General features: G+C 37.3%; 2 protein-coding genes and 1 long non-coding RNA gene across 9 annotated transcripts in view; 2 read left to right on the top strand and 1 right to left on the bottom strand.

The window, feature by feature from the left end:
* The window catches only part of BLOC1S5 (biogenesis of lysosomal organelles complex 1 subunit 5), a 995,078-nt gene that overhangs the window by 411,011 nt on the left and 558,248 nt on the right, over positions 1 to 25,819 (top strand). The gene's annotated exons all lie outside the window — the stretch shown is intronic.
* The window catches only part of SLC35B3 (solute carrier family 35 member B3), a 309,604-nt gene that overhangs the window by 133,518 nt on the left and 150,267 nt on the right, over positions 1 to 25,819 (top strand). The window lies entirely within an intron of this gene.
* LOC126952670 (uncharacterized) overlaps positions 1 to 25,819 on the bottom strand; it is a 334,793-nt gene that overhangs the window by 183,460 nt on the left and 125,514 nt on the right. For 4 of the 7 annotated variants that reach the window (XR_007724996.1, XR_007724995.1, XR_007724993.1 and 1 more), the window contains exon 5: positions 19,765 to 19,823. This is a non-coding gene — a long non-coding RNA (uncharacterized LOC126952670). Of the gene's footprint in view, positions 1 to 4,777; positions 5,059 to 14,774; positions 19,824 to 25,819 lie in introns of those variants that run through there. The other 3 variants (XR_007724994.1, XR_007724992.1, XR_007724998.1) reach the window with 2 other exon arrangements.

Below are 25,819 nucleotides of genomic sequence, written 5' to 3'. Positions count from 1 at the left end.
CACACACATATACACACTTACACATACACTTAAGCATCACACACACAATCCTCTATGGGCTTAGATCTAGATGCAAGTAAGTCTAACAACCTCCAACTCTGCATACATCCAATAATTATCACAACGAGAACACCTAACATACAACCCAGTAAACCTCCCAAATCCTTAAAATGCATTACTCCCATCCCCTTGCAAAACACATAGTTTGTTAGAGAGCTGGTGGGACAGGAAGGGGCAACACTGCTGCTACTTCCTTGAGTGCTTTGACTCTCCACAAATGCTACAGCCATGTAAATGTCTGCTGATCAGAACCACCTTGTTCCCAAATTGTCTAGTAATTCATATTCTGCTCAGCAGGAGAGAATGCCAGGAATCTCTGGAAGGGAGAAAAGGAAACTGGAAGAATTCCAGAACCCTTTTGTTATTGGCTCAATTGGCTCAACTGGTACACATAGTGTTTCTGTCTTTAGCTGGAGGTGATTATATAAAGTCTGAGTCAGAAAAGAACAAAAGATTTTTTTAAAAAGTATTTAACGCCCTGCATCAATTTTTGTTAAAGCACCAAGGAGTCAACCAACAGAGGGAACTCTAGTGGCTTACTCATAATGCCAAGAGGCAAGTCATGAGTAGAAAATGAAGATCTTGAAAAAGAATGTGAAGATATTTTCATGAGAACAAATCAAATCCAATCAAGATAATTTTACCAACCCTACTATGTGTGAGACCGTGATGTCATTTCAAAATAGAATAGTGTGTGGCCAGGTGCGGTGGCTCAAGCCTGTAATCCCAGCACTTCAAGAGGCTGAGGTGGGTAGATAACTGAAGTCAGGAGTTTGAGACCAGCCAGACCAACATGGAGAAACCCTGTCTCTACCAAAAATACAAAATTAGCCAGGCATGGTGGCGCATGCCTGTAATCCCAGCTACTCGGGAGGCTGAGACAGGAGAATCGCTTGAATCTGGGAGGTGGAGGTTGCGGTGAGCCAAGATTGTTCCATTGCACTCCAGCCTGGGCAACAAGAGCAAAACTTTGTCTCCAAAAAAAAAAAAAAAAAAAAAAAAAAAAGATTAGCGTTGGGAAGCAAATACTACCATACAGAGATTGGATTCCTTTTTGAAACAATTACCCAATTGTTTCATGCCATATACATATACAGCCTGTGGTCTGACGTCACCGTCTATTTCATCTCACCATCTCTGGATCCATCACTAAGTGACTTAATAGACTCTTTTCCAGATAAGAGAAGTGGTGCTTAGTACCAGGGTAATGAAACATTTGTGGTTATCATCTCCATATACATCTTTTTACCAAAGAATGTGTGGGTTTTAAACAAGCACATCAACCTCCATTCCTTGAGAAACCACGGTGAAATTCTTGAATTATTTCTGGTAGACACTTTATCTGTGAAATCCCTTCTAGTCTCTTCGCCATTTTTATAGATGTAATCAATTATTTTAGTCAAACAAAATACACTGCCAACTTTCCAGAATTCCTAGAATGATTTTAACTACTAGCTTGGGGTTTTATTCGACATGAGCATAAAAGTTATTATATTCTAATTGCTTGTGATTGTTACGACATTGAGATTTATTTTGGTTGGTTATTTCAAGAGACTCTTAAAATGAGTTCAGTGACTTCATTCTGGTTTTCCTGATTGATTCTATTATTAGGACTGTGGAAGCCTGGGGCCTTTTGGCCTGACTGAACATCTTGAACAATTCTTTAAACAGTTTAGGTTTGGCAAAACCTATTTTGCCAAGAACATTACCCCTTAATTTTTAAAAACCATGTGCATTTTAAGGAAAATGTAACCCATATGTTCCTAATTCCTCTGTACTAAACACATCAAAATGTTTTGTAAGAACTGTTTGATTTCCAAGAAGCCTTATGAGCCTTCCTTATACGACCTTTTAAGTTATTTTCTTTTAAAACAGGAAGCTATTTCTGCCAAGGATGAAGTTACTTAGACACCAACTGTTTCAAAAAACTCATGAACTAAGTGGACAGATTTTGTTTCCGTGGGACATATTTACCGAATAAAGTGGTAGAAAAACACACTTGCGTGCGCGCACGCGCACACACACACACACACAACTAAGCTATGAGAAAAACAAATCATATAAAGAAACATTTAAATATATATTCATATATATATATATATTTCTGAATCCTCATACACTGAAATACTTGGTCATAGCTTTAGTATTTGACAAGAACACCTGCTTCAAAGGAGTTTTTGAGAGGTACTGTTTTATTTTGTTTTGCTTTGTTTTTTAGTTCTAGAGAAGGTATTCTAAAATCTTATCTGAATATCCCCTTTCATCATGTTACAAGTCAAATTTTACCAGGGAATTTGGAAATTTTAATTTGGTTTGCTTTCATTTTAATATTTCTATCTCTAATCTCAACAGTAAGAATCAAAGAATTTTAACAAATCAGAACAGGTATATATTTTTACATGTCTATACATATGTGTGTGTATATATATAAATGTTTGTGTGTATGTGATCCTAGAACTTCTTCTAGGTAGTCAGCTTCCCATATTAATCTCTCAATGAGACTCCAAATCATGGCACTCTTACCCCTCAAGATGGCAAAAATTGGTGATCATTCTTCCCTCCCAGTCTAGATTCATGACTGGTGTGTCCAGAATATACCTGGCAGTTTGCAAGGGCAGGGCTCCCCTGCAAAACCCCCATGGAGAGGCCAAACACAAAATGGACAAGTCATTTCCATCTTCTCTAGGTTGCAGTTCTTCATCTATAAGTGATAGAAATGGACAGAATTGTTCCTAAAGTTATATTATGCACAAGCATTTTATGAACCAATTTTTAATATACTATCTAGCAATTCTGAAAGTGAAGGACCCAGCATTTGCAATTAGTATTCAGTGCATACATCGTTTCTTGATGGAAACATTTAGGCACTTTGCTAAGAATAAAAGAAAGAAGGGGAGGGGAGGGGAGGGAAGGGGAGGGGAGGGGAGGGAAGGGGAGGGGAGGAGAGGGAATTCTTCTCTGAAACTTTAGAAAGTTTTAGATAAATAAACATCCAAACAGCTATAACAATGTCTGATTAAATTTTTCATTGATGAAGAAAGAAACTAGAAGCTAGAAGTTCTCAGAACGTGACATGGAGATTTTAAAATTGGGATGAAAAGGCTCAAGGGATAGCTGCCAAGGAAAGTGTCATTTCAGGAAAACTCCAAGAGAGCTGGTCAGAAGAAACAAGGCTGGATATCTTAAGGAGAGGGTAAAAAGTCATTTTCAAAAGTTTAAAGGAAATGTAATGCAAATAAAGGAATTTAAATTTCACTTATTTTGTACCCATTATGTACTTTCTGGCCTCTCTCTTTTTTTCATTTTTAAAACTAAAGCTTTTATCAGTTTTGAAATAGAAATATGTAGTAATTGAATTCCTATTTGTTTTTTAATTCCTGTTGCTTTAGTTTGTATACCTAATTTCTATGTAATGCTTTTCTTCTGATTTCTCTATCCCAATGGACTGCAACTACCATTAAAAATACAAAAAAAAGGAAGCAAGACAGGAAGAAAGGAGAGAGGGAGGAAGGAAGGAAGGAAGGAAGGAAGGAAGGAAGGAAGGAAGGAAGGAAGGAAGGAAGGGAAGGAAGGAAGGGAAGGAAGGAAGGAGGAAGGGAGTAAGGAAATGATAAATGTTACGGGAATAAAATTCAAAACAGTATACACTCGTTATACAGATTCCTGGCTTCTCTGGGCCTGGAGGACAACCTGACTCTTTTGGGATGCACTTATACTAGGGGCCATGCTGAAGCTGGGGGAGGCCAGGGAAACACCAAATAATTTACTCATGTAATAGTGAGACTGCAACGCACTGGGGTTATTTTTCTATCTGAAAAGGCAAGAACAAGGCCAGACATAAGTAACAATTCTGAAGAGTAATATTAGGATGTGCTATGGGCTGGGTGCAGTGGCTCACAACTGTAATACCAATGCTTTGGGAGGTTAAGACAGGAGGATCACTTGAAATCAGGAATCCAAAACCAGCCTGGGCAACATAGCAAGACCCTGTCCCTGCAGAAATGTTTTATAAAAAATTAGCCAGGCATGGGGGCATGTGCCTGTGGCTCCATCTACTCAGAAGAATGAGGCAGGAGGATTTATTGAGCCCAGGAGTTTCAGACTTCCGTGAACTATGTTTGTGCCACTGCACAACAGCCTGGGTGACAAAACGAGACCCTGTCTCTAAAATAATAAAAAATTTAAAAAGAAGGTGCGATATAGTCTGAATATGTATGTCCTTCCAAAATTCCTATGTTGAAATCCTAATCCCAAAGTGATGGTATTAGGAGGTGGGGCCTTTGGGAGGTGACTAGGCAATAAGGGATCTGTCTTTAGAATGAAATTAGTGCCTTTACTGAAAAAAAAAAAAAAAAAAAAAAAAAAAGGACAGCTAGCTTGTTTCTTCTACCATGTGTGGACACAAGTAGAAGGTGTCATCTGTGAGCTAGGCCCTCACCAAACACCAAATATGCTGGCCTTGATCTTGGACTTCCCAGACTCCTGTTGTTTATAAGCTACTCAGTCTATGGTATTTTGTTATAACAGCCCAAACAGACTAGGACAGAAGGATAATTCAGTCCTGTTATGCTCCTTAAGGATTAAAGAATTGCATGAATACATACATATTTTTAAACAGTTAATGGCAGCTTCACTCATAATTCACTATTAAATTCACCTAAACCTCCCTGAATATATATAATCAACAACACAATGTATTTTCCCATTATTTCCCACATGAAACCATGAAACACTTACTGATGACATCATTAGAAGCAGACCTTATCTGTAAGTCTGATCCAATAGAAAAATATTAATGAATTGTTCTTAACAAGGACCTAATGCTTCGAAACTGTATCAGGTCCACCAATATGGTACCGTGTTCCAAAAAATTTACATGGGGTTGAAATTTTCTTTCATTTGTAGCTTTTGGCTAAGGCATGGATGAGGAGAAGAAAGAATTCTTCAGAGTGAAGCAAGAGGAGTATAAATGATCATCTGTTACTTTTTCTTTTTAACCTATATTGTGAAGAAAAAGAGAAAGAATGAATGAAAGAGAGAGGGAAGGAAGGAAGGAAGGAAGGAAGGAAGGAAGGAAGGAAGGAAGGAAGGAAGGAAGGAAGGAAGGAAGGAAGGAAGGAAGGAAGGAAGGAAGGGAGGAGTCAAAATTTTAAAATATCCAACAACTTGAGCTTTAAATATATTTAAAAACTGGAATCATTAGTCTATCTTGAGCTACAATATTTAGAAAGTTTTATTTGAAAAATAAAGAAAAGAGTGAAGAATACTACAAAATTCTGACTGCTTCAACTCCATTTTTATTTTTCACAAATCCATGTCTGGACTGGTTACTTTTAAAACTACTTTCACATAATTGACCTTGAAACTTTGCCTCTGGGGGAATTACAGTTCAATGTGTGAAGGACGGTAACAAAGTAAAGGTAGAAAGTGAATGTAGATGATACCAATGCAAATTTTTCTAACTCATCAAATTTTTTAAAATTCAGAAATGTTAACTTACGATCTACAGATGAGCCATTATACTTTTCACCCATTCACAGTGACTCTGAAAGGTAAAATTAACTAGATTTGAAAAGCTTTCCATTACTAATCATATATCCCATTTGAAGCATGTGATCTCTGTGACCCACTCCCTATTCGTACTCCCCTCCCCTTTTGAAATCCCTAATAAAAACTTGCTGGTTTTGCAGCTCAGGTGGGCATCACGGAACCTGCTGACATGTGATGTCACCCCCGGAGACCCAGCTGTAAAATTTCTCTCTTTTGTACTCTTTCTCTTTATTTCTCAGACCAGCCGACACTTAGGGAAAATAGAAAAGAACCTACGTTGAAATATTGGGGGCTAGTTCCCCCGAAAACTTATTTGATGGTAATTCTAACATGTTTGGTCAATCTTTTCTATTAAGCTGTGCTGAAAAATACCCACTTAAGCAACGGTCTCCCACCACCTCATTCCAATCTGCAGTGATGTCTCCAGATTTGTGATAACAGCAATAACACAAAACAGGCTTTCTAATGTTGTGAGTAAACAGCAGAATTCATGGAGAAGCAAACTGTTTACCCATGTGAGGTGAATGAGCTTTTCCAGAAGAGCAGGATTTAGTGCCCTCAAGGAGGCAATTTATTAAATGGAGCCAGAAATGTGTGCTCATTTCACTGGTCTGAATAGAGCAAAGGCATCATCATTAAATAGTTACTTTAGGGCACCAAGATTTCTGTATCAGGTATTATGTAAACTTTATTTGTACATGCACCCAGTCCTCCCAACCAGGAACAGCAACATGACAATACCTACTAGGCCACTCTGCAAGATAGTCATGTATTTATAGTGAGAGAGGAACAAAGGCCTATTCTAGAAGTCAGGACACTTTCGTTTGTGTGACCTACTATGGGCAAAACACATAACAGTTCGTTCATCTGTAAACATGGCGGTTAAACAAGATGATCTCTAAAATCCCCCTCAATTCTAAAATAAAATTATTGATTCATTTTCTTCTCAATGTGTTAATTTATGTCTTGCAAGTTGTATTAAAAACATTTTTATTTCAGTAATGCCTCTTCCCTACTCAACCTAAATATATGCATAATTACCTTAAATTGAAACAAGATTTTTAGTGCAATATTCTCTTTCCCGTCTCTCCAAAGCACATGGAGAAACCAAAGCAATGCAAAAGTTGTTCTATGGCTGTGGCAAAAATCACTGAACAAATAGTTTCTATGCCCAAATAACCTGAGTTGAAACCAGTTATCTCATTTCTCACCTCCTCTATTTTCAGTCCCCAAAATAGATGATTACTTGCTTATTTTGCAAAGTAGGTGTTACAAAGTTTCCTGGATATTGGGGAGGAAAAAAGACAAAACAGAGATACAAAGCAAAATCTGTTTTTAAAATGTGTAAATCTATTGTGGGAACTTGATGGACTCAGCCATCAGGTGTTTTGGAGAAAAAAAAAAATTAAGAGGAAGGCCTGGAACTATATTCAAGTCAGACTGACTTCAGATAAAATCCACCATGACAAATTTTAAACTATTCTTGGAACAATAAAGGAGCTATGTTTACGTGATTAGTTTCCATAAGTCCCTAGTGTTGTATTTCAGGATTCAGGATTCAGCCGCTTAGAATTCTGTATCCTCTAATCCTACGTAAAAGTCATCTATGAACGTCTATGTCACATATGCACTCCAAAAACATTAATTCACTGATTTCATTTTGTTTAGATAAAATTTTCAAAAAGACAAGGAATTATTATGCTTCACTCTTTGGACATGTACACAAGCACCCCAAACACAGCTAGGCTAGTACTTCTTTGAATATAAAAGATCTGCATTACTCCTCTTTGTTTCCAAGCACCTAATGCTATATGCAACAGATTATTTACAAAAATGCATTGCATGAGTAAGCATAAAGTATTTGGTGTGCAGTTTTTTTAAGGCAGAGCAAGAAATGAACACTAATAAAATAAAATATTTTTAATTTACTCGGTAGTCACTGGTGCCAGGCACTTTGCATATTTTACTTTCAATTCTTAAAATTACCCGCTGAGGCATTATCACCCCCATTTCCCAGAAGAGGACATTTCCAAGAGGTGAAGCAAATTGCCCACCATTATATCGCTAAGAATCGGTAGCTTGCTCTCAAGCTCTGTCTTGCTGGCAGCAACGCCTGTGCTCTCTGTTGCAGCCCAATTTCTCTTCTTAGTCACTGCTCAACCATAAGCTGTCCAACTTACTTGTAACTTTATGAATACTGTTATAGAAAAGCATGGAGAAAAGTGTGTTTTTGCTTCAGGGCTAGCTAATATCTTCCAACCAAATCTCCAACTAATAATCAGTTTGTCTCATGCCTGGGTTGTTTTGTTCTGTTTTACTAAAATGTCTTTAAAATCTTTTCTGTCAGAGGAAAAGCTTGTCTGAGAAGACAGACATATATAAGTACCAGAAAATCAAATACAAGGGCCACTAAATGTTCCACAGGTGACCTCTACACTACCCAGAGGAATAATGGAGGGATGAGGGAGATTGGGGGAAAGGAAGGACAACTGTCACAGTCTTCCTAATTTAAGTAAGTCCTCAAAACTCAGCTCTTGAACCAGAGGCCTAATCACTGGAGGTCAGTAGACATATACGTTTCCATCTTAATTAATTATTTGCCTGTAAGACAAGGCCTTGTGGCAGCCTGGGCTTCTTCCTCAGACTGGTGAGCTGGTGAAGGAGGTCACGGGAGTAACCAAGACCTCTGAGACTATGACTGGATGACGCTGGGCCCCACCTTGCCCCACATTCCAAATGCTTGTGTTGCCAAAGCTGAAGAATCAGGTTAGAGCTCCAGGGCTGGCTCCATACCCAGCAAGCAGCATGTGAATGGTAGCAGCTGTGGCCTTTGACCAGAGTTCAATCTTTTTATTGCATGTTCTTATAACTCTTGCCATCAGGAATGGGGCTTGCTCATTGGAAATGGGGCCTAACTCTTCTTGGCTGTACATCCGCCCAAAGGTTAGCGACTTTATCACAATATGCACTCCAAAGCAAGCCATATACTGGAATTTGTCATTTGCTCCAATTCTTCATTCATGACACCAGAAACTAACATTTAACTTCTTAAAAATAGTACTTAGAAAATATAAACATCCTTATTACTTGATCTTGTTTCTTCAGCTTCCAAGAGGAATATGAAATAGGAAATATGACTAATTTTTAACAATTCATTAAGCTTAAGTTTTATATTTATAACTGCCCTGCATACAGATGAATAACAAATGTCATACCCAAATTTGTCATAAATATATAATTAAGACGTTTTCCAAGGATTGTGCAAACTGGTCTACATAAATTACCTCACAGCAAACCTAGGAGATAGTAATGGGGGAAAAAGAAGACTTGGAGAGGTAAGCATGTCCAAAGTTGTGTAGCCATTTAAACAAACTTTACAAATATCCGTAACTAAGTAGATCACTCTCATATCCACTGAGATAAATTAATTGTGTCTTCTGAAGTGGCAAGAACTTATCTGAATCATTATTTTTGTTCTGATAATATACTCATCTACATGATAGCCATTTGTTGTATGTGTCCAATTATATAGTCAAAGGTTTAAGGCTGTAGATTCTAATGAAAACTATGAAGTATTTCTCCCCCCAAAAAATGGCCATCCATGCATCTGCCACGGTTATTTCCACACTTTCAGGGCGCTGGAAGGCCTTCTGTAGCTTGTCTGTAGGCTTGAAAACCCATGTATTTTAGAGGATCGTGAGCCCCAGACTTAGAACACCTCCCACACTATCCTACACTACTTCCTCTCTTTCGCAGGCTTTTGCCTTGCACACTTTTGGTGCTGGAGAAAAAGGCTAACGCTGAAAAAGGAAGACATTTGCTCTAAGTGTCTTTAAACTTTGAAACCTTTACAGTCTATGAGGCTATAAATATAGTTTACCAGGAAGCTTGTTTTTTCCTTTTTTTTTTATCATATTCTTTAAAATATAAAACCCAGAAAAGACATAACTGTAACGTGCACTCTCTGAGCCGTGACTTTGGTGAGCACTTTGGGAACAGACATGTCTTTATTGGATTGCTTTTGTCTTACAACACAAAAGGCACTGATAGCTGCAGGAAATCCAGATATGTCTGCGTAGGTTGTTTCATGCTGTAGATATTTAAGGAGGTGTGAAAGTGGACATTAGCACTCTTTTTGGAAGGAAAAGACTCTTCTTGCTTGAACACTACTAACATTTAAACATAACTTAGCAGACCAAAATTCAAGGCTATTTAAAATATGTTCCCTTGGTAAGATCTAAAGTTCAGTTGTACATTTTTAATCTCGGTATGAAATTCACATATTATCTCACTTTATGCTCCCTCCTAAAATGTTTTAAATTCTAAACATTCTATTTCTTTCTGGGATATGTAGCCAAAATATCTTAAATCTAATCCTCTGTCCCATCCTTTGTGCCATATTTTGGTACTTTATAATATTTTGCCTGGGTTTTTTAGAATAGCTTCCTGTCCCATAACTCCCTGACCAAGTCAGAGGGTATTGACAGACATTAGCTATTTCCCAAATTATTGAATCTGATCATGTCAATCACTTGCTTTAAAATTCCTTTTGGTTCCTATTCCTTCCAGATTTAGACCCAAATTTCTTATTTTAGCTCTCAAGGCCCTTCCAATCTATTTCTGGCCTAATATCCCATTGGTAATTCTATCTAAACTCCTCTCCACTTCCATTAAACCACCAATATGCCTCTAAATTCATTCCAGTTATACTAAAGTCCTCATCATTTTTAAGCACATCAAGATTTGCTATAAAAGATATGGAATCGGCCAGGTGCAATGGCTCAGGCCTGTAATCCCAGAACTTTGGGAGGCTGAAGGGGGTGTATCATGAGGTCAGTATATAGAGACCATCCTGGTCAACATGGTGGAACCCCGTCGCTACTAAAAATACAAAAATTAGCCAGGTGTGGTGGTGTGTGCCTGTAGCCCCAGCTACTCAGGAGGCGGAGGAAGGGGAATTGCTTGAACACGGGAGACAGAGGTTGCAGTGAGCCAAGATCACGCCACTGCACTCCAGCCTGATGACAGAGCAAGATTTCATCTCAAAAAAAAAAAAAAAAGAAAGATATGGAATCAATCTAGATGCCCATCAATGATAGGCTAGATCAAGCAAATGTGGGACATGTACACCATAGAAAACTACACAGCCGTGAGAAAGAATGAGATCAAGTTCTTTGCAGCAACATGAACGGAGATGGAGGTCATTATTCTAAGCAAACTAACACAGGAACAGTAAGTCAAATACCACATGTTCTAACTTATAAGTGGTAGCTAAACACTGAATACACATGGACACAAAGAAGGGAACAACAGACACTGGGCCTACTTGAGGGTAGAGGGAGGAAGGACAAGGAGGACCAAAAAGCTACCTCTTGGGTACTATGCTTATTACCTGGGTGACAAAATAATCTGTACACCAAACCCCCACAACACACAATTTACCTATATAACAAACCTGCACACGTACCCTTGAACCTAAAATAAAACCTAAACATTTTTTAAATTTAAAAAATATGTAAATAAAGACTTGCCATAATAAGAAGCATGCTCTCTCTCGGGATGTTCTTTCTCACCTTCATCAACTGAAGCCGCCTACTCATCTTCCAAGACTCACTTCCAGCGTCATATCTTCTGAGGAGACTTTCAGGAACTCCTCATGTAGTTAGCCTATCTTTGTGCTCAATCCCATTTTCTTTGTAACTCTATAAAAGCTAGCATCAGCCAGGCACAGTGGTTCACACCTGCAATCTCAGCACTTTGGGAGGCCGAGGTGAGCGGATCACCTGAAGTCAGGAGTTTAAGACCAGCCTGGCCAACATGGTGAAACTCCGTCTCTATCAAAACTACAAAAATTACCTGGGCGTGGTGGCGCACGCCTGTAATCCCAGCTACTCAGGAGGCTGAGGCACGAGAATCGCTTGAACCCAGGAGGTGGAGGTTGCAGTGAGCCAAGATCACGCCACTGCACTCCACCCTGGGTGAAAGAGTGAGATTTTATCTCAAAAAAAAAAAAAAGAAAGAAAGCTGGTATCATTGAAAGTTTTATGCATGATAATCTGTCTCGCCAGGAAGACTATAAGGTCCTCAAAGACAGACGAATATTATATTATCTTTATAGAGCCTGCACCAGGTCAATGACTGACATAGCTCATTAGCTCAGAAATTACTTGAATAATCAATAACATAGTACAGTGAATGTGAGAATAAATTTTTACTGTGTTACTATAAATCTCTAAAGTGAATGTAAATAAATTACATTAGAGAAATTTAGACATTTCTAAATTAATATTGTTAAAATATCTAAATATATGAGAAAGGAAAAAGGGAAAGTTGAATTTATTTGAACCTTGTAGTCTCTAGACAAAGATGAAATATCACATTCTAAATTCCTAGAATTGTTCTTATTCAAGAAAGAAAACGACATTTTAGACAAAGCAGCTTGGAATTTAAGAATCATAGGAGCATTTTGGAGTCAATATATTCAAAAGGTAAGAAAGGAAGTATGATAACAATTCATTAAAAAATGAAAAACAATAGGACTTCTCTCAAATCTTACAGGAATTTGTCCTTGCTGTTACTGGATACAATCCTGGAAATGGGTATTTATTATGGCCTTTCTTTTTCTTCCAAAAGAAAGCAATTTAGTGTGAAAAGTAATGTTGAGTCTGTTTGTGCCTGTCCACCTTTAGTTTTCTCCAAGATTTAGCCCCTACATCAAGGCTCTGCGACTGGCTTACATATTTCCCCAAGACATCACTCAGTAACCTGTGGCTTATTCAAACTGATAAGTCTCTGGATTCTAAATTTTATGGTGCAAGAGTTTTACAATATTTCTCTTAAAGTAAAAATTAAAGAAGTGTTTTTAAAATATACTGGAGTGTGAAAAAAGTCATCTATCACATTTTAGAAAATGTGATTTTTTCTGTCACACTTTAGAAAAAGACTTGAAATACTATGAAAGTTAGGTAGAGTAAAATCTTACAAAAAAAGCTTTGGTTCCTGCTGTTTCAATTTAATCAAGGCTTGACCTCCTCTCCTTTCTACCACAATTCTACAAGATGCCTTAAGTCTGATTTCTCCATCCTCTTGCATATCCCCAGAACCTCAACCCCCCAGAAAGGCAAATCTGTCTTGCCCTCCTCAATCTCCACCTGCCTGTCACCCCCACTTTCTTTCTCCCCTCCTTCCCCACAGAACCCCACAGCTAGCCCATGTGGTGACTTCATGTAAGTCAAGCATAAGACAAAAGACAAGACACTTTATTGTCATGTGCTGGAAAATTTTTGCAATAACTATATAAATATTTGATGACTGAGATAAATAGTTTCTCCAAAATCATTCAATCTGTAAAACTACAAGCAAAGCCTCACTCACACACACACATACACACACACATGCACATGCACACACACACCCCTACCAGGACCACTGGCTTTACAATATCAATGAAATCTGGTGGAATTCCAAAAAAGGAAAATTTTTTTCTAGACTTTCCGTAAAAATACAGCGTTCAACTTACTCCATAAAATCCAGGAACATGACTTAGACATCATATGTTTCCTACTATGTCTGGCAGCTGCTGAATGAGAGAAAAGTATACTGTCAGCTCTGCAAAGAGTCTCCTTCCCTTCAGTTAAGAAGTCGGGCAAAGAAGGAAGGAATTAGGCCACTAGGCAGCACCCCTGGTACCTCTTCAGAGATCTCTGGGAGAAAGAGATCTGTCCTGCTTACTTTCAGTAAAAAGCATTCACAGTGCAAGCCTTTTTAGAAACCTTCAGGCAAGCAGTATTGCTGAAGGTAACTTCTGTGATCTGGAGAATTTACTGTGAGTCCTAGAATAGATCTGGACAAAGACTGGTCACCATGCTCCTCTAAAATTAGACTAAGAATTAGAAGACATTAGGTAAATGTATGAGAAAATAGCCAGGCTCATGAGAGAGGAGCGATTTCTAAGGTGAAGAATAATGGGAAATATTGTGAAGAAGAAGTTACTTATTATTATATTACTAGCTAGCTAGCTGGATAGCTAGCCACGTAAACTAAAGGGCAAATTTAGAAATTCATTTATACTAATGAGAAAATGATTATATATGGTTAATATAAAAAGGTCATACAAACAGATACAAAAAGACTAAAAAACCAAAAAAAAAAAAAAAAAGATATAAAAGGTAACTCATTCATTTATTTATTCATTCAAAACAACTAGGACATCTCCCATGTGGCAAGCACCATCCTGGGTGTTATAAAGACAGCCATGAATAAAGAGAAGTCTATGACATAGATATTCATTCTTAGTTGAGAAGACAGAAAATTAAACAAACAAAAAAAAAGTATAACATAATGGCCGAAATGTCAGATAATGACAAATGCTATGAAGTACTTTAAATAAATGATTAGGGAAAACCTTTGGTTTTTGAAGAGTTTTATACATTGAAGGACAATGTAGTCTATTTGTAGAATATTACTCTGGCTCATGTGTGGTAAATGCATTCTAAGAGGGCAGGAGTGAAAACAAGAGGACCTGTCAGATCATGACACACTACAAGAAGTAAAATCTGATGGCTGTGGAGCAATGAGAAATATCTGGATTCTAGATGTTTTTGAAGGGATCATTGATAGGATTTATTGATTCTATGTACTATATGATACTAAAAAAAAAAGATTCAAAAAATACTTTCAAGTTTGTTCTCTGAATAACTGGTAAATCACAGTTCCAAATATTAAGATTGATCATGTTAAGGGGTGGCAATTTTGGGGGGAAAAAATTAACATTTGGTTTCAAATATATTAAGTTAATGATGCCTGATTGACATCCAAGTGGAGCTGTTGTATAGGCAATTACATACACAAATCCAGGGGCTAGGTGGAGTTCAATAAAAGAAGATTTGGGATTTGTCAGCAAAGAGATGATATTGAAAGCCAGAGGACACCTAAGATGTCAGCATAGGTGGAGAGGAGGGTCAGAAAGGAGCTAAGCATTCTATCTGCTGGCTGGATGTTGGTCCCTTAAAAACTGTCTATTGAATACAACAGCTTGCTAATTTAGGTTGCTAAATGAATGCACAGAATAGAACCCCAGCCCCTCTACTGAGTTTTACATGAGCAAGAAACAAACATCTTAACATGTTAAGCCACTTAAATTTTGAGGTTTATCTGATGCTTTAATTGGTGTTATCTTAACTAAAATAGAAATTAGTATCAAGAATGTACACTAATAAAAACAAAAACCCTAAAATTGGTGGCACTGGCAGAACATAACTAGGAAACTAATATCAGAGGCTGGAAAAACGAAACCCCAAGTTAAGCAGAGGCAAGATGTTCAGTAACAATGATGCCCATGATATCTTTGGAGGCAGGCCACTAACCTCCCCAGCCTGTGGCTGTAGCAAAAGATATTGTAAAATAGAATTATGTGAGCATGCATTAGATGTTACTAGCTTTATTTGGCAAGATATTAGAAGAAGAAATGACCACAGGAAAGAATTATCCAAAGTACACATAAAAATGGAAGGGAATAAGAAAACATCCAGAAATTTTAAGCCTCAAAAGTTGGGAATGTTTACCTCAAACATTAATACATAATTTTTGAAATTGAATAATGAACAGTCTTAAGATATAATTATGTGACGAAATTCAGATTGAACCAGGCCTTCATCCCAAGTCTCATGGCCTTGGGGTAGATGTCATTGAGTTGAGAAAGAAATAAATGGTGATGAGAAGAAAAACAAATACTACTACTTTAAGAATTATGTCTAAGAAAGAATTGTGGGTATGGTACCTGGCATACTGAACTGATTGTAAGCAAAGAGACGAAAGTCTATTAGTTGCTTTCTATTTTTAATTTTTTAGTGTTTATGGATACATCATAGCTACACATTTATGGGGTACATGTGATATTTTGATACAAGCATACAATGTATAATGATCAATGCATAATGGTAATTGGGGGTATTCATCACCAATTACTACAAACATTTGTCATTTCTTTGTGCTGAAAACATCCCACATTTACTCTTCTAGTTATTCTGAAATGTGTCATAAATTATCTTTAACTATAGTAGCCCTATTGTGCTACCAAACAGTAGATCTTATTGCTTCTATCTAACTGTATTTTGTAACTTTATCCCCTTACCCCCACTACCCTTCCCAGCCTCTGGTAGCCACCATTCTATTCACTACCTCCACGAGATCAATTTGTTTTAGCTCCTACATATAAGTGAGAACATGCAACATTTGTCTTCATGTGCCTGGAAGAGATGAAAGTCTTATTAATTTTAAAGAAAATTATATTGCAAAAACAACCATGAGCTAGGACGTAAACGCCTTTGGCTGAGCCTTGAAGCAACTCTTAGGCCACCCAGCTCATACAGGCAGGAGGCAGGCAGCAAAACCTCTAGGGCCCTCAACTGCCATTGCGGCCACGGCAGATAATAGACAAGCAAAGCTTCCCAGATGGCAGAAGCAGGAGTCCCCCAAAACAATGGATGGGAAAATTCCTCCCTGAGAACAGAATCAAGTTCTGACCATGGCACTTCTCTCACTGCCAAGACTACATAACAGCTGTCCACAGGATTTCATCATTAACATGGACTAGTGACTACTGCATACATTGCAATTTTCTGTTTTCTGCCTGAGATATTTATTCCAGTTATCCTGTCCTGGTGCCACCATGCATGTGGCTGGTGTAGAGAAGTTAGAAATTTTGCAATTAATCTAGTAATCTAATAAATAATTGGTAACTTTGCATATTAACAGGTTATAGTAAAATATGAAATATTTTGCAAAAATATTATATATATACACACATATATACACACATGCAAATATTATGGATAACTCCTAAATATATTTTATCTTTAGCTTACTTCCAACAGACACTCAACAGTTTTACTTTTTAATGCTTTAAGTTATGTCTAATATCAGAAATTTCTGAGACAAGATTCTATAGTATTTTCACATCATCTTTAATATAAGCTTTTGTAATCAAAGTCTCCATTAAACTGCTCTAGGCAACCTTGCTTGTCTACACCTATTTCATCTTTATCTACCAAAAGTACTTACCCAAGGAACTTTGTGCTGCCACTACCTCTGAATTATATACTTTTTTCAAGTCCCATAATATAGTATAAGAAAAAGGAGGCCTGCTAGGGAAATAGCCCACTATGTTAGTTTTACTCCCTCAACAGCATACTCGAAGACAAATATTTGAATTCACATAGTTTGTTTGGAAACTGATCCCAAGAAACACTGGTTAGAAAGTGGGGGAGTAAGGTAAAGATGGCAAGGAAGTCAGGAAAAGCTACTTTGTCAAGCAAGTTGCCCCTCAGGTGACTATAACTTTGTGCCCCTGGGAAACTGTAAGATGGACGCTCAACGTGGTGCTCCTCCGTGTTGGTTCATCCACTGGGACCCACAGACCTAATCTTCTGTGTCTGTAATTGAGGGCTGTTCCTTGATGGCAGTCTTTCCTCCAGTACTCCCAGACTGCTGCAGGCCCCACTGGCCAGAGACACAGTCACCAGCAATTGGAAGTCAAACCAGATTGTACGAAAATGGTAAGGACGCAGGTGATGTGGGCAGCATGTGCTCTATCCATTATGCAATTTGTCAGAGAAAGCACTCATAGGTAGAAGCTGCTGAACTTAAAATATCTGAAACTTCTGTCCCATCAGCATTCCTCAGGGTATTCAGGAAACATTATCAGTTAATATTTAGGATTTATTCCCAACACTTTTTGCCTTTCAGTATTTAGATGAAAGTTTTCTCACTATTAAGATATTAACAAACTAATGGCATGCTATATATCCAGAATAAAATCCAATATTCGACTTCCAAAACAGCTTATAACAAAACAACTTTCTTCTAAGCATAGATGAGGTTGCCATCTCCCTGTAGTGCAATCAATTCTAAATTTGCATCTACAGTATGTGACATTATCCCACTTCTGCATAAATTACATTCATTTCCAAAGGTGCTAGATATTCATAATGTTTCTTTATAGTCCATTTAAAAATAGTAATACTACTGGAGGAAAAAGAAATATAGCCAAGTTGTAGACTAAGTAATACATAATTTAATTATTCTAAAAATTGCCATAGATCAATTTAAGAGCAGATAATGTTCCTGCGAATAATGGTGAACTGATTGCATTTCTTTAGATCAATATTGTCTGTTTTAGATTGCAAACTCCTAGAGGGCAAGGATAATTTTGTTTAAATTTCCTTGACTAAAGGCTTAGTACCATACCATGCACTTAAAAAAAGTTTTTTTTTAATGTAAGTATTAATATTTTAATCCTAACGAAGTTCAAAAATTCTTCTATGGTTTCATTCTGGTCAACTATATGGATTTGGCTCTTTTAAAGTTCTGGTACAAGTCGGGCATGGTGGTTCACGCCTGTAATCCTAGCACTTCGGGAGGTCAAGGCAGGCAGATCACCTGATGTCAGGAGTTTGAGACCCGCCTGGCCAACATGGTGAAACCCTGTCTCTACTAAAAATACAAGAATTAGCGGGCATGGTGGCAGGCACCTGTAATCCCAGCTACTTGGGAGGCTGAGGCATGAGAATTGCTTGAACCCAGGAGGCAGAGATTGCAGTGAGCTGAGATCGTGCCACTGCACTCCAGCCTGAGTGACAGATTAAGGCTCTGTCTAAAAAAATAAAAATATAAAAGCTTTTGTATAATCTACATATAGACTCTGTTGAATATCATGCAAGTTGTTCAGAAGTTGTTTGTAAACTAAATTCTGCCTGAATTATTCTGCCAATCCATATCCCAGCTTTAATTTAACTTAGGGACCAGCATGCTTTGAACAGAAAAGTTACCTGTGGTGGTTATTCACACTGCTCAGTTTTATCACCTCCCCTTCTCGTTCAGGCACCTGGTAGAATTCAACTTTCTGGCTCCCTGAAGCTTACATAGGACCCTAAACTAGTTCTGGGTAGGTACAAATGACATAAATTATTTAAGACCAAAATATATAATTACTGACTTGAGACTATCCCAAATTCTATTCAAACCAATTGGTTATATTCTGAAGAAATGTCTGCTCCATTTCTGAAGTTCTACCGTGAGGACACGTGGAAACACTCGCTACTGATCCATGCTGGAATTTAGCATGAATGAGAAGTAGGCCTTTGGGACTGTAAGCCACCAATTTTGGGGAGTTGTTTGTTCCTCCAGATCACACTCTTCACCCTAGTTGGCTGCAGAAGGCCAGACTAAAGAGTCAGTCAATTAGATTTCTCGCCCTCTGGCTCCAGATTGGATTCTATTATTAGAGAGATCTGGCAGAAGATCAGAGGGAAGCAGGTGAATGAGGAAAGCGTATTCATATTCCTTTAGCTCACAAGTTCCCATTTCCCTACATGACAACCACGGCTCTTCTTAAGGTGGCCCCTGCATAGGAGCCTCTCTTTCCAGCTAACTCACCCCTTCAAGCCTAGGGTTGGAAATAGACCCTGTGTTACTAGTCTCGGATACACTCTATCTCATGGTTCCCCTATTTCCTATCTACACCTTTGCAAGTAGCCCCTTTATTGGATATTCTTCAAATTACTCTGTGGGAATGAGCCATCTGTTTCCTGCCATAACACCAATTGATAGGTTTTTACAGCCTGTACTGTCTGCTTTACTCATTCTACCAATAAAACATGACATTGTTCACGTAGCGTTCTTCCCGAACGACTATGGTTTCCTCTACATTCAACCTTGCCAAAATCAAGGAAGAGGCTGGAGATCTAAATTCCACTATCCTCTCAACAGTGTTTATACAATAGAACTCTTTCCCCCAGACAACAATGCCTTTCGGTCTGAGAAAGCAGTGGCATTCCTAAATCACAATTTGTTGCTCCTCTGTCAAATTCCAGCCTATTTTAACACTGCAGTACTGATTCTTTCACACTTTAGGGAACTTTGAGAAAGCAAGGTCTTTGATATTATTCCTTCCTCCTCACATTACCTCCACACATCTTCCCCCAGGTTGAGTTTATTTTTGTTTAGTGTGCCAAAAGAAAAAAATCTTCATAAAAATAATGTTCATAGGCAGTTGATTAGTGATTCCAGATACTGGATATTGATAGGCCTGACATACCTTCAGTATCTTAATAAAGCAATTCATTTAGCTAGTTAAGAAATGAGCAGATTACTTACCTACTTGGAACGCTAGGAAGACTTGTTTCATCTTGCACTTAAGAGTTCAATGACATCACCTAAAAAAAAAAATCATAAAAGGATCTCAAATACATACATTAAAATTTCAAAAAGAGAGAGAAACTAGTAAATTACAGATTATCATCTATGAAATATGTTCAAAAGCACAGTTTAACAAGCCTATATTTAAAATTACTACAAATAAAAGTGATTTTGCCATTAGAGGTAATTTATGTTTTATGTACTTTTGACTTATCAAATTATCTCCTAAAAGTCCAATGCAAGTTTCTTGGAGATAGATAAACATTCTACCTCCCTAAAAATTACTGTTTTGTTTTCCTTTCCTGGATAGTGCTTCTTTATCCTTGATTTCTAACATTTATGTAGCATTTCACAATTTCATATCCTTTTCATATACGTTGGTAGTTCTTAGCCTTTTGCAATTTGTGGAGACTTTTAAGGATCTGATGACAATAATGAACAATCTCACCAGAATTTTGTGCATGCAATGTTGGAGGGTTCATTGATGTCCTAAAATCCATCCACGGTTACTAACTCCAGTAATCCATAGGTTAATCATCACAACATCTCTATGAGGTAGGTATTGCTATCACCATTTTTTAATTAAGAAAATTAATCTGCGTGGGGTTCAATTACTTGTCCAAAGCATGCAGGATAATCTAGTGTTAAACCAAAGCCTTTCGACATGACAAGCATGTTTTTCCTTGTGTCTCATGACAGCCTCCTACTTTTGTTGATATGAATTGACACCTATATTACACTATTTTATTTGATGAAGGTACAGCCAAACTTTACTAGACAAGAGTCCCAAACATACAACATTTTCTAAATAAATCAGGCTAAAAATCTCATCTGATCTTCAAATCATAGATCTATTTTGCTTTTAGATTCAGTTAAATCTCTAATCTATAAAAGTCATTCACTCAGAAGCATTTTGAGTTTATCCCACGGTGCTATGCAAAATGAAAAGCAAATATCTATTCCTAAAACACAAATGTGGCTCACATTTTAAACAGCTCTCACTTTCTCTGTTGTCCTGTCAGTATCCACGTACATCCACCTTGGACTCTGGATCCATGGCCATAGTCCCTGCCTGCCTGCTCTTCCTTCATTTACTTCAACTAAATTCTCGGATTTTCTGACCAAGGATACCCAAAGCCTCTAATTTACTATCAGGTTGAGTCATATGAAACTGTAATCGGCTAGAAAGAGTAGAATATTGTCAGTTTAATATCATTCAGTTTTATTTAGCTTTAGTGCCTGGACCTGTTGATGCTCAAGTCTTATGGGGAAAGGAAGAACATGATTCCAAGAAGACCTGGTTCTAATCCACTGTGCCATTTAGCAGGTCAACTACTTCAAGAGAAACACTTAAACTCTCTAAGTAACAATTCCTCATCTGAAAATGAGGACAATATGGTTCACAATTGTGTCATAGGATTCTGGGGAAGTATTCCAAGTGATAATATCACCTGCGAAAGTGCTTCAAAAATTTTTAAAGCACTATACACATTTAGATTGCTGTTATTATAGTCAGCAAAGATGCCTTCATCAGCAAAACCAGCATTAAATTTTTTAAAAGAGCAGTAGAATCATATGTCCACTAAATTACTCACTGCAAATGTCCAGACATCACTAGTACCCCTCACATGTTGGTGCTGGTTTATTTATATATATTTATTTACATCACATTGGGATGACTCGCTTGGTCAGCTTTATAGAAGAGCTGATGACCTGGTTCCTACATTGCACATAAGCCAGCAGATGAGTCACTTAAGAGATACAGTGAAATTGCATGATGTAGTTATCCGCCCACTGAAATCACATAATGAATTTACTATCTGGTATTAAATTACCACTTCGCCATAAATAACACCAATCTAATGGTCTTAAAAAAAAACTGAAATAAAAAAGGAAAGTTATTTATAAATAGTATATGTGGGATTTTTAAAGATATTGTAGGAAAATTGTGTTTTTCCACAATTTTTAAAATGTGCTAGAGCTTATGTTTAACAATTTTCCTGCCTTCTAAAGGTTGAGTAAACAATATTGCAGTATGACTTTCAACATCAGGGCCAAGCCCTTCAGTAAATAAAGCCAAAGTGAATTGTATCATTGACTACCAAATGTGCAAGGCAAATATAAACCTATATAAACCATGAGTAAAAATCAAGTGGAGGCAGCAAAGATCTTTCAGCAACTGTTTTCCAGGCTTGTAAAATTCAGCTGAAGAAACTGGTACAGAATAAGTTTACAAAATAATGAATTTCCTACTGTGTTATAGATCTTGAAGAAGAAATCGAAATAAAATGCAATTCCTCAAAAAGGCCAGTTTTTTGATGATTTGACACCTAACTTATGGCCCTAAAACCAACAATAACTGCTGTCACTTCAATCGCCTTCATAAACATTTCATGGTCAGGTTCTCTTAGGATGCAAATCTGTAACAATTAAAAAGTTTATGAATAAAACAACTCAGTACATAAATCTCAGCTTTCAAAGGTGCGTACAAATAATTTTTACCTTATCTTTTTTACAATTCATTTCTGTCTTGAGCCCCCATTCTATTCAGTAGTCAAATTTCGGGTTAATCAGTTAGTGCAGTATTTCCTCAGTCTGTGACTAGCTTGACGATACTCTCTACTCACTCATTATCCAAGGGCTGTCACCTTAGTTTCAAGGAGTGTACTTGGTGCCACTGAGGTGTCATCCTCAGTGATGGGAGAATGTCATCTTCTCTCCCCATGATCAGATGATAAGGCATTTACATTTTACCTGTTTCTGGCCATTGGTATCTAACCATATCGCCATGTGCCCATTCTCATTGGGTCTTAGATCATTGCTTCATGGAAGTCACTTTGCATCTTTTAAGACTCTGCTATGAGGCCCCTTCATGTCCACTCTCTCTCTCTCTCTCTCCTCTATTTATGTTCCTCTGTAAGGAGGAAGTGGAGGGGAAGAATAAAATGTACAATGTTGTATGTTGGTAGATAGAGTTTAGAAAGGACTTCTTCCCTATATAGAGGATAAACCTAATAATTCTCTCTGCTTTTCTCATACTGGCCATCCCAAGCTTTACCCACTTGAGTATGGGCTTTGGATTCAGAGGGTGCATTCAATCCCAAAGCCCACCACTTTGGAAAAGTTTCTAATTTTATCTTGGATACTTCATCTATAAAACAAGTATAATAGTATCTCCCTCATAGGGTTGTTGCAAAGATTAAAGGAGATAATACATGTAAAAATAATTACAGCATCGTATGGTGTATAATAATCATTCAATAAATGATATCTATTATCATCATTATCTCTCCTCTCTCCATGCGTCCTCCAGTTTCTCCTACTCATAGCAATGCATCAATTTATATGACTCCAGTGAAAAGACAGCAGGGTCAACACTGAGTTTATAAATAAGAGTGGAACACAATGTTGATTAGGAGAAGACATTTTTACAAGATCCCACGTGTTGGTCTCAACCCTTGCATACATGAACGAGTGGCATTCCTTATCACTGTAGAAAATGTCCCCACATGCCTAAAATATATCATTCTAATGTAGGCATAGAGAGTTACTATTTGAATCCAGTCATTAATACCTATTTAACGTTATAACCACCACCCACAGTTGGATATTTTAAGTAAGAAAGGAGATCAGTATGAATTCTATCAGCTTTCATCTGTGTCTTTTCCTGAAAGTATCCAATTTTAAATCCAAAGAACCAGTTCTTCCAAAGTATTTACAGTGAAAAAGCACCAAAGATTAAATCATTCCAGAATCACCTCATGAGTAAGTAGCCCGGTTAGTTAATTACAGGATTCTCTGTTGCTCTTTTTTATTGTGGGTAAGAGTTCTTGATGCAATATTTTTGGTTAATTGAAGATTTTCGTTAAAACTATGCAAGACAGCCAGCAAATAGTGCATTTATGTATGTAATAGAAATGGTTGTAATATATCATTAAGACACTTCAGGGCATGTTTTATTGGTTCATTAATACAGTACATGCCTTAGGTGTATTCAACCACTCGGGCCCTATATTAATGGACCAATAAAATGTACCCGGGAGTGCCTTAATGCTACCCTAATATGGCTAAGTTTAAATTAATTTTTTCAGGCTTATCTTTTTAAAAATTATTTTTTCCCACTTGGGAAGATAGATTCCTTCACGGGGGGGGGAAAGTTCATGGTGACAGAATAAGAAGAAGCAGGATAATAAAAATCTTTTGGTTTCATCAGTTTTCTAAAATGGCTCATCCTTTTGGATGGTTCCATTTCTAATCTCCTGCATTCCATTCCCAGTGTCTTCTCATATCTTTCATAAAAATCTTGTGGCTAGGAGCAGGAAACTAAGAACTATTTCTTTTTGGAACTAGGAGATCAAGAACCAGCAAATGTCATAGCTACCTATAAAAGCCCTGTTACCTTTCAATCTTTCACCAGGTCAGAACAAATACTTACCTTGCTTTTTCATCTACCTCCTAGCACCTTCTGTAATCAAGGAATGATGCTTCCTCTTAAAAGGAAAATGATTCTTCCATCCTTCTCTTTCTGCTTATCATCCACATTATACTCCCTCGCTCAGCTTTTTAGAAATTCTTGGATTCTACCTTGGGTTATTTAGGAATCTACTCGATAACAGAAATTTGAGGAAATCTGAGGAAGGTATAAAAGTGTTTAATCCAGCTCCAAAGTGAATTAAAATCTTAGCCTTACTGTGGACTTGCTGGGTGGTATGGGTCTAAAAGTTTCCAGTTCCTCCTCAGCAAAAGGATAATATTGTCTGTCTTACAGGCAGAGCATGAACACTAAATGAGATAAGGCATGAAAAACACTAGGTATAAAGCCTGGCACATAGAGACCATGGGATGTTGGTGGTAGTTTTTGTTATTGACTTCTGAAATGCCACTGAAGAAATGAGGATCAATGACAACAATTAAACAGTTTGGACTTCCCCAAGAAATGCCGACAATTTAGTCATCTAGAGTATACAAAGCTGATGCCCCTTCCCACCCTCCTTCTTTTTTTTTCTATTACCACTAAAGCACAAGACCTTTAAGGGGTGCCTAAGAAACAGAGTATAGACTAGGGCTTCCTAATTTCTTTACCAACAGTTTAATTTTTGTTAAGACTGTAGTCACGTAGAGATGTTTATCACCACTGATGTCATGAGTGTCATAAATAAGTCCTACAATGTGGAAAAACACCATTCTTGACTAGAACTACAGTCTCTGTGTTCAAAGAAGTTATCTTTCAGTTGAAACAACCAAATATATGTAGAACTTTAAGTAACAACACAAGATAGATTGTAAGTGCCACAAGAGTTTTTTATTCAACTTTAAAAATAATGGAAAAGGGTCCTGTGAAAAAAGATTACTCTCAAAAGGAGTCAACCAGGATGCAGGATCTACACAACACTCTTAGTTTATTGAGGAAAGGGGTAAATTTTGAACTGGGCATGATGAACTGAGAAGAGAGATTTAGAAGTAATTCGCATTGGGGAATGGGGCCAAAAATAATGTAATTTTACCAGCGAGCTTTTGATGAACAATATTTGGGTCAGAGGAATCTTGGAGAGCACTAGTGGGGGATGCATTTGGGCTACTCCACCTTTCAGGTCATAGAAAACAAATACAGGAATTTTGGTCAGGGAGAAGACATAAAATAAAAGCAATATTTTAAAAATATGTTAATTACTGTGAAGTCTAGTGTGAACTGGAGGGAGGTGAGAAGGTATCAGAGAGATCCATTGAAAGAGGATTATCATATTCCATATTTGAAGTGGTTGGATCCTAAATAAGAAAACGATGAAAGAAAATAGAAGAAGAAAGTTCAACAAAAGTTGATAAATATTTGATTGTAGATATGCAAGAGAGAGGAAAGAGAAAGCAGACAAAAAAACCAAAACGTGAAGAGATGGGAAAATTATGTAACTATTTGCTCCATTTAATTTGCTTAGCATAGAAAAAATAATTTTTCAAAATCTCATTCTATGAGCCTCACATGTTCCTAGAATAAAAAAGGCTGAGAAAGTAAAGG

The sequence above is a fragment of the Macaca thibetana genome, chromosome 4, assembly GCF_024542745.1.
Source record: "Macaca thibetana thibetana isolate TM-01 chromosome 4, ASM2454274v1, whole genome shotgun sequence".
In the NCBI taxonomy this organism is placed as follows: Eukaryota; Metazoa; Chordata; class Mammalia; order Primates; family Cercopithecidae; genus Macaca; species Macaca thibetana.
Note: the sequence above shows the minus strand (reverse complement) of the source record. Positions and strands in the feature narration are given on the sequence as shown.